The following is a 9,549-nucleotide window of genomic DNA, read 5'->3' on the forward strand; positions in this document are numbered from 1 at the left end:
TGAGCCAACACCCTAGTGAGCATTCAAGTGAACCCTACTTGCAGAAGGGAACGGTGAGTTGTTGACACTTGACTCAAAAATCTCTCCACCACCCATACTTTTGTTGCTGACTAGTCTTAGCTGCTTATATACTTTTTCTTTTCTTTCTTCCATTTATTTATTTATTTATTTATTTATTTATTTATTTTTGCCATCATCGTTATCCTCTCTGGGTGTTATATTTTTCTTTTTTCTTTTTCTTTCTTTTTTTTAAATAGGACAGAAAGAAATTGAAAGGCAAGTAAAAGCTAGAGAGGGAAAGAGAAAAAAGGCACCAGTAGAACTGCTTCACCCCTAATAAGATTATGTTTATGAGGGGCTGGGCAGTGGCACACCTACTTGAGTGCACAGGTTACCATGTGCAAGGAACTGGGTTCAAACTCCTGCTCCCCTTCTGTAGGGGGAAGCTTCACAAGTGGTGAGACAGAAGTGCAGGTGTCTCTCCTTCTCCTTCTCTATCACCCTTCCTCTTTCAATTTCTCTTTGTCATATAATATGAAGAAAGAGGAGGAGGAGAGGAAAAGAAGAAGAGGAGGAGGAGGAGGAGGAAGGGGAAGGAGAAAAAGAGGTGATGGAGGAGGAAGAAGAAGAAAAAAATGAAAAAAATGCTGGGAGTAGTGGATTCCTCATGTGGGCACTGAGCCCCAGGGGTATCTGGGGCAGAGGGAGTGGTGAGGGAGACAGAGATACAGATGTTCTGTTTATGGACATGAAGAAAGGGGGAAATGGACAGAGAGAAACAGTAGAAAGAATCCCTGACCTCCAATACTCACAGAGAACTCCACAGAGTTTTAATTCATGAAGAAAGAAACATACTGATCCTTCTGAGAGGAAATAAAAAAGGGGACTAGCAGTCTGCACAGGAGGATAATTGGGATTGAAATTGAAATTTCTTGTCTCAACACCACTCATCTGATCTTCACACTTGCTAGAATGATCCAACACCCAGTATGGAGAAAACTTCTCAAGTCCCTTCTGTACACTGCTCAGTGACAAACACATTTTTTGATAAACACATTTTTTAATGATAACTGAAAAACAAACATTAGTGCAACATCATACTGGTACCAAAATTTCCCTCAAAAAAGTGTACAAGTGGGGGCCAGGCAGTAGCACAGCAGGTTAAGCGCACATGGCATAAAGCACAAGGACCAGCATAAGGATCCCAGTTTGAGTCCTAGGCTCCCCACCTGCAGGGGGGTTGCTTCAAGAGTGGTGAAGCAGATCTGCATGTGTCTATCTTTCTCCCCCTCTATCTCCCCTTCCTGTCTCAATTTCTCTGCCCTATCCAACAACAATGATAGCAACAACAACAATAATAATAACAACAAAAATAAACATCAAGGGCAACAGAAGGGAAAAAATAGCCTCCAGGAGCAGTGGATTCATAGTGCAGGCACCAAACCCCAGCAATAATCCTGGAAGCATAAAATAAAAATATTTTTTAAAAAGTGTCCAACTGTGGACTCTCTAAAGTGACACATATCCCTGATTAATAATGGCCACACTTTGTATTTTGACAAGGCAGTACTCTAAGACAAAACATTTCATTTAGAGAAGATGTGGCACAAACTCATTGTCTCACTTTCTCCACTACACTGGAGAGGATAGAGAGGATAGACGTGGAGAAAAAAGGGTGCCCTATTTTCCACTTAGCTTTATAGTCTCCAAGACCCAGGGCCCAACAGTTAGGGAGTTACCAAGAGCCATCAAGATTGCATAATAGAAACCCCCAAGGTAGGGGGTCATGCAGTAGCTCAGCGGGTTAAGCGCATGTGGTGCAAAGCACAAGGACCAGCAGAAGGATCCCGGTTCGAGCCCCTGGCTCCCCACCTGCAGGAGAGTTGCTTCACAAGTGGTGAAGCAGATCTGCAGGTGTCTATCTCTCTCTCCCCCTCTGTCTTCCCCTCCTCTCTCCATTTCTCTCTGTCCTATCCAATAACGACGACATTAATAACAACAACAATGATAACCACAACAACAGCAACAAAAGGGGGGAAAAGGACCTCCAGGAGCAATGGATTTGTGATGCAGGCACCAAGTCCCAGAAATAACCCTGGAGGCAAAAAAAAAAAAAAAAAAAGGAAAGGAAAGAAAGGGAAGGTACTTCTGAAAACAACCATGTTAGACAAATTCTATGCCTTGGCCCTGTACTCATCTCCTTTTAGACCACAGTGTGTCTGCTGAGAAAGAAAGAATTTGAGGATTAAGGAATAGAGGACAAGAGGACATCCTCTTCACCAGGCCAATGAGGTTTGCTGAGTGGTAAAGACACACTCCTGTAGTTTCCTTTTCAACTCTCAAGGTGTCAGCAGATTTTATGGGAGGAGGGAATGAGGGAATGGACAGGCTCACTACCCAAAGCGATTTGGGGAAGCAATTATGGGACTCCACTGGCATTGCTCTAGGACCTGCAAGTTGGAGCAAGTTTCTCTGCAATTACAGGAGGGATTGAGTAAACCGATTTCATCTAAATCAATTCACACTGTCAGAGGAGACATTCACTGATTTTCAGTAGTGCTTCCTGGAGGTGGCCTTGCAAGGCATAACATACTAGATGAGAGGTCTAGTCATCAGGAAAGTAAAGAGGGAGACAACCACCTCATCCTGTCCCTGTCCTCTTCTACCCACAACCCCTCCCTGAAGTTCTAAGTGAGGAAATAGGCCCTAGGTAAACAAGAAGCCAAGATATTCCAGTAAGACTGGGGCTTCAGTTTAGTTAACAGAGGGCTCTGCAAATTAGAGGCATACATTATCTACCCCACTTCGTTTTCTACCAAGTTTATTGCTGGGGGTTCAATACCCACAGAACTCTACAACTTTTGGCAGAAAGAAACAGAGATATAGCAGAGACCCAGAGACCGAGAGATGAGAAGCACCGCAACAGCACCCTACCCTTCATGATGCCCCCCATAGGTGTTCCCATGTGGTGATGACCCAGGGTTCTAATCCAGGTCCTTGCAAATAGTGATGAGTGCAGACACTATACTAGGTGAGCCACCTCTTGGCTTCCTGTAGCAAATATTCTTGACTCACCACTGCAAGACGCTAATCATGATCATCCAGTCCTGAAATAATTTATGCCACTTTTCAGTAGAAATTAATTTCCCCCATGTAGACTAAAAATGGGCGAGGTTATGTTTTCAAATGAGTCTGAGTCAGATTGCCTGGTTGGAGTACATTAGATATGATTCACACCTCAACATAAAATACTCACCAAGACTCTATATGGCTAGCCTTAAGTGTGTTTTCATTCAGTTGTACAGGCAATGGGGAAGTGAACAGACTTAGGAGTTAAGTAGGGTGACATATTTGGCTGGGGACTTGGGGAGGGGGTAGTGGGAAATTAAAATATCTTTTAAACTAGGATTCCTATTTATACCTGGCCAATCTGTCACTACAATTAAAAGGCAAATGAAGTGCTTTCTTGGAAGGATCATGCTGAGGGTTTATAGCACCCTTTCATCTTGAAAGGGGCCAAACCACACTCACAGTAGCCAGTAGGCAACATTTGCCTTCTTATACTAGAGCATGAACTCAGAAAAAAACATCCCAAGCACAGTGACCTTCGTTCCATACTCCCAGAGGAATAAAGAATAGGAAAGCTATCAGCGGAGGGGATGGGATACAAAGATCTGGTGGTGGGAATTGTGTGGAGTTGTACCCTTCTTATCCTATAGTTTTGTTGTTTCCTTTTTATAAATAAAAAACAAATAAATAAATAAAAATAAACATCCCAAGACCATAAAGTTCATGCAACTTCAGATCTGAGATGAAGTGTCTTCTTCTCTGCCTGGCTCCTAAACCTGTATTATAACCACACAAGTCAAGTTGTGAGGAACAGTCAGGAAAAATCGAATTCACTAATGAGTTGTATAGTGAGCTCCTATATATTAACTGCATATATGCTAAATTAATGGATTGAGCAGGAACACACAAAACCAGCATGACTATTTCCCTCTTAGGGCCTAATAAATGGAAAACAGTGGGAAGGGTGGGGAGGGTGGATATGAAACTGGGGTAGTCACAGTAGGAGAGGGAATCCCCCTATTCAGTATTCCCCTGCTATTGAAATTTCTTCACCCAGAGAAAGATTAACATAGTGGGAGGAAGCACAATGGGGTTAAAAAACAGTCCTTATGGTCCAGAGTGAAGAATCAGAGGAATCAACCCACACACAGTACTTGTCTATTTACAGTCTCCAATATATTCCTTTATAAGGGCTCTTCTCAGAGAGAACATCAACAGCCTTACACTAAGAAATACTCAAAAAGGCAAACTGAAAAAGCAAGAGACCTTATGCTAGAAGACTGGGAGTCCACAGGTTGGGGAGGAAGGCTAGGGGATAGATGGGCTTTAGTGGGAGAATGGGATGGGCTTGTACGTGTGAAGGAAGAGGGAGGATTAGTGAGCTTGAAGGCAGGTAGGCAATTGGGAAAGAGAGCAAGTGAGGAACCCAAGGACCCTAGGAATGCAGTGATGGGCTCTGAGAAGATTTGACTGGGTCTCAGAAAGAATGTGCTCCATGCAAAGTTCTCCAAACCTTACCTTCCCCTCTCCAAAAAAAAAGAGGGTGTTGGTGAAGAAAAGGGACTTCTATCAATCTCCTTGGCCATACTGGCTTAATTCTTCCAAGCCAAACAGAGAAGAAATATATATATAACCACCTGTCCCAGGTTCAATCGCTGTCAGTCTTGTATGTTTCCCTTCTCCCACTGAGTTGATTGCACTGCTAGGCCATTAATTAGGAGCTCCCCAAACGGGAGACTTCAGGATCTCACCCAGCTGAGAGGACAGGGAATAAGTTTCTCCTGATCTCCTTGCCTGCAGAGGGGCCGCAGCACCTCTGGCTGAAGCAGCCTCCTCCACCAGGCAGATGAGGGGAGCTGGCCTGGCTGAGCAGGCTGCTGGCCGTGGGAGCGTGGGAAGGCGGCGGTGCCCTTTCCCAGACTCGCACCCCGCGCCCTGGACTCAGCACCACTGTCCGCCCCGAGCCCTGCCCCTCCGCGAGGGAGGCCCTGGGCAGCCACAGCCTGCGCCCCCCCCACACACACACACCCTACCCCCAGGAGAGCAAACTCTGTCCCAAGAGAACAGAGACCGGCCTGGCCCCAAAGAGGCAACTGGGAGGCAGGGCCGGGTCAGGAAGGTGGGGAGAGGGGGACCCGCAGCAGTCGCTGCCACCGGCGTGTCCAACCTTTGCGGCTGTCTCCCCGCCCCGCTGTGCCCAGGAGCCCTTGGCCAGCGCGGGGCCCAGAGGCACCTGAAAGGCGGCTGAGCGGGCTAGTACATGGGCGGCGGTGCTCAGTTCCGGGGGGCTGCGGCGGGGGTGGGGGGGGAGCGTGTTACCCAGAGCATTCTCGGCTGCTGGCCATGTCTTCTGCGAGCCCAAGGGCGCTCGGCTCTCGCCTGCGTCCGCTGAGAGATGTCTCCCACTCTGGACCTGGCTCGGGCTCTGGCTGCGGCTCCAGCTCCAGTTCCCGAGCCACCGCCGCCTTCGCTCTAGGCCGCCGCCCGCCTTCCCTGCTGCCACCGCCGCCGCCGCCGCGCGGCTGCCGGGATCCGCCCGCTCGCGCCGCTGCCAGGGACAGCTCGGCGGCGGCCGTGGCGCTAAGGTTGGGGCTCGGGAGCCCAACTTGAGAGTTTTGCTCCCCTCAGTCCAGGGGCAGCACCATGACACCGCGGCAGCACCACACTGTCATTTCCGCCTCAGCAGAGGGGAAGGAAAAAAAAAAAAAAGGCGATCCTTTCAAAAAAAAAGAGGGGGGAGCGGAGTAGTGGGGGAGCAGAAAAACAAGGCTGAGGCTGACGCCCCGCGGGAGCTCTGGGAAGGGCGCGTAGCAGCTGGGGCTCTCGGCCACCTTCCCGGATCACCTCCCGCCGCCCCCGCCTCTCCCAGCTCCCCCCAGCCCCTCCTCCGGAGGCGCCTTTACAGGTTTTCTCCCCTGGCAGGCTGGAGTGACCGGAGAAACCTGAGCGAGCTCAGGCAGCGGGTGGGTGGGGTTCAGGTTACTACTGTACCTACCAGCTGATTCCAGCAGCCTTTCCTCCAGCGCCCTGTCATCTTGAAGGGAGACAAACCGACGGAGGGGCCTGAGCGGGCGTGTGTGTATGTGTGTGTGCCTGTGTATGAGAGAGAGAGAACAAGGGAGGGAGGGAGGAAGAGAGGGGGAGAGAGAGAGAGAGAGAAAGAGAGAGAGCAAGCGAGCAGTGCAATGAAGAAGGTTGGCTGTAGCCAAACTCTTCTTCCACTGGGCCCCAGGTTAGAACAAGGAAAAAGCTCTACCAAGTACCGATGAAGACAAGGTGCCTAAGGCCATCGCACAAGTTCTCTGATGAAGCCTTTCTATGTAAAGTTAACTACTAACAAAAATAGTGGAGGAGTCAAAAAAAAAAAAAAAAAAAAGCGCGAACAATTGAAGGAAACCCAACCCCTCTCTCACTTTTTTTTTTTAATACAAAGGGAGAATGACTGTGTTTTACTGGCCTGGGGCTGAAGTAGTGGGGATGGACTCAAGCCACCAAATTTTAGAAAACAAACAACAAAAGCAATGGGAGGGGAAGGTGGAGGTGCTGATTCAAAGGCACATTCGGATCCTCCAGGGGCAAGAACAGAGGGTCATTACTAAGAGGACAATGGTATGGATTCCAGCTATCCAGGTATTCAAGGTCCCTTTTGAGCTAATTGGCCCGTCTAGAGCCTTGAAGCTCTCATTGGTCTGGTGTCAACCTATTAGCTGACCTGTCATTGGCTCAGAGACAACACACACACACACACACACACACACACACACACACACACACACACACACACGGGGGGGGGGGGATAGAGAATGGGAGAGGGACAACAAAAAAGGTGTTGTGGCATAAAATTAAAATCAAGCATTTTGCCCAGCTTAAAACATTTGCAAGACAAAAGCTAACAGTTTCTAGCCTTTCTGAATATCAGAAGCTACACAGCTTCAAACCTAGCAATTGAAGAAGACAAAAATCTGCCCCTGACACCAAGGTGACTACCAATATGTTCCTTGACACTGTTTCCCTCAGAACCCAACTTTGGAATGTGTGTATAATCACTGCACTCCTACATAGCAGGCAGACAGCAGGCTCTATCTCTGCTGACATGCCCCTCCTCTCACCTGTGAGGCAGATGGCTCCTTTTTGCTGTACAGCTGTCTCTTGGTTACTCTTGTTTATTCCAATAAACTTTCTTTTTTCAGATTTTTAAAATTATTATATTTATTTATTGGATAGAGACATCCAGAAATTGAGAGGGTAGGGAGAGAAAGGGTAGGGGGGGAAGAGAGAGAGAGAGAGAGAGAGAGAGAGAGAGAGAGAGGGAGAGAGGGAGAACCTGTAGCACTGCTTCACCACTTGCAAAGCTTTTCCTATGCAGGTGGAGATCAGGGGCTTGAACCTTGATCCTTGAGAATTGTAACCATGTGCTCAATCAGGTGCACCACCACCCATCCCCCAATAAACTTTCTGTGACTTTTGCTGTAGCTGCCTTATTCTTCCCCAGACCCCTGTGCATCACTGGCCAGAAGAAGGGCAAATATGTCTTCAGGAGGGACCCCAGAAAAATTAGCTCTAATTTGGGGTGTAATAAGCAAGGGAAGTGAGGGCAAAAGAAAGGAGAAAATGGAAGCGGACACTCCCTTCTCACACAGGTCTCATATTACCAGGCATGGGAAAGAGTCCAGAAAAATAAAGGTAAATCTGGGTGTATCCCATCAGAGAACCAATGAAAATTAGCCAACACCCCAGTTAAACAATGTACTAAGGAGAACTGAGGTGGCAACAAACAAATTGCAACCAGGTTATGGTAATGAAAGTCAAAGAAGTAAAAGTTAATGAGTCACACCAAAAGCACAGGCAACAAAAGTAAAAATAGACATGTAAAGTTAAATCAAACTTGAAAAGAAAGAAGAAACTCTAGTGCTGCAAAAGAATCAACAGATCAGGCAATAGTAGACAGGACATATTTGAAAAATCACATATCTAACAAGGGCTTAATATCCAAAATATGTCAATAACTCCTACAATCAAAACAATCAACAGTACAATTTTTTAAAGGGCAAGGGAAGTGAATTTTTTTCTCTTAATAAGATATACAAGTGTCCTGTGAGCATCTGAAAAAAGAAGCATCACTATCAGCTAGGAAATGCACCTCAAAGCCACAGTGAGATACACTTCATGCCCATTAAAACAATTATTATTGAAACACAAATCCAGGGAGCTGGGAGATGGCTCATCTGGTAGAGTACACACTTTAGCATACACGAAAGTTCAGGTTGGTGACTTTCAGCCCCCACATGGGTACACTACATAAGAAGGCGGAGCTTCATAAGTGGTATTTCAGTGCTGTAATGTCTCTATACCTCCTCCTCATCTTTCTTCTCTTCCTTCTTCTCCTCCTCTTCTTTCTCCTCCTCCTCTTCTCTGTTCACCTCTTCCACCTCCTCTGTTTCTCCCTTCTCCTTCTATTTCTTCTTCTCCTCCTTTTCATCGTTCTCCTCCCCCTCCTTCTTCTCTCTCTCTTTTTCACGCTGTACCAGAAAAAAAAAGAAAGAAAATAAGGCTCCTGGGAGCTGTGAAATGGTGCAAATACAAATCTATGTGAAGCCCTGTAAGAAAATAAATAAATAAATAAATAAATAAATAAATAAATAAGTATTCTCACAAGTGCTAGGGAGACAATGCAGCCTTAGAAAGGGTGCAAGTTCAATCTCAGCACTACCTTACGCAAGAACTGAGCAGTCAGTGCTCTGGCCTTCTCACACACCCTCCTCTCTTTCACTCATAATAAAATAAATTAATCTATCTTTTTTTTTAGCAGAAAGTAAGCATTGGTAAGAATGCGGAGAAAATGAATGCAATCCTTGCAGACTATTGGTGGGAATGTAAGATGGTACAGATGCACTAGAAAACACTACAGGAATTCCATAAAAGTATAAAATTGAACTGCCATATGATTCCACACTCTCACTTACAGAATTTTTTCACTTCTTGAAATTTATAGGGAAATAATTGAAAGCAAAATCTCAGAGATCATTGTACCCTCATGCTTATTGCAATATCATTCACAATAGTGGAGAGGTAGAAGCAACCTAAATGCCCATCCACAGTTTAATTAATGGGCAAAGAAAATGTGACATATGGAATGATGAATGGATAAAGAAGTGGCATGCACATAAAAAGAAATGCTACGTAGATAAAGGAAATGTGGCATATACATATGGAAGAATTTCTTGTGGCATATATATTTGACGGTAAAAAAAAGGAAAGCCTATCATAGTTTATGACAAAGATTAACCTTGAGAAGAATAGTTTAAATATATATTCCAAGTGAAGGAAGGATAAATGGGACCAGGCAGTGGCAAATCTGCTTGAGTACACAGGATACCATGTGTAAGACCCAGGTTCAAGCCCCTGGTCCACGCCTGCAGAAGGGGAAGATTCAGGATAAATAAACAGCACTGCAGGTGTCTTTCTCTCTCCATTTGTCCT

At 46.0% G+C, this 9,549-nt stretch overlaps 1 protein-coding gene across 3 annotated transcripts in view; it reads right to left on the minus strand.

The window, feature by feature from the left end:
• MID2 (midline 2) overlaps positions 1-6,226 on the minus strand; it is a 160,722-nt gene extending 154,496 nt beyond the window's left edge. For 2 of the 3 annotated variants that reach the window (XM_060182617.1, XM_060182616.1), the window contains exon 1: positions 5,389-5,723. The gene's annotated coding sequence lies outside the window, so the exon portion shown is untranslated. Of the gene's footprint in view, positions 1-5,388; positions 5,724-6,064 lie in introns of those variants that run through there. The other variant, XM_060182618.1, reaches the window with a different exon arrangement.
• Positions 6,227-9,549: the final 3,323 nt, after the last annotated feature.

Source organism: Erinaceus europaeus, chromosome X, assembly GCF_950295315.1.
Source record: "Erinaceus europaeus chromosome X, mEriEur2.1, whole genome shotgun sequence".
In the NCBI taxonomy this organism is placed as follows: Eukaryota; Metazoa; Chordata; class Mammalia; order Eulipotyphla; family Erinaceidae; genus Erinaceus; species Erinaceus europaeus.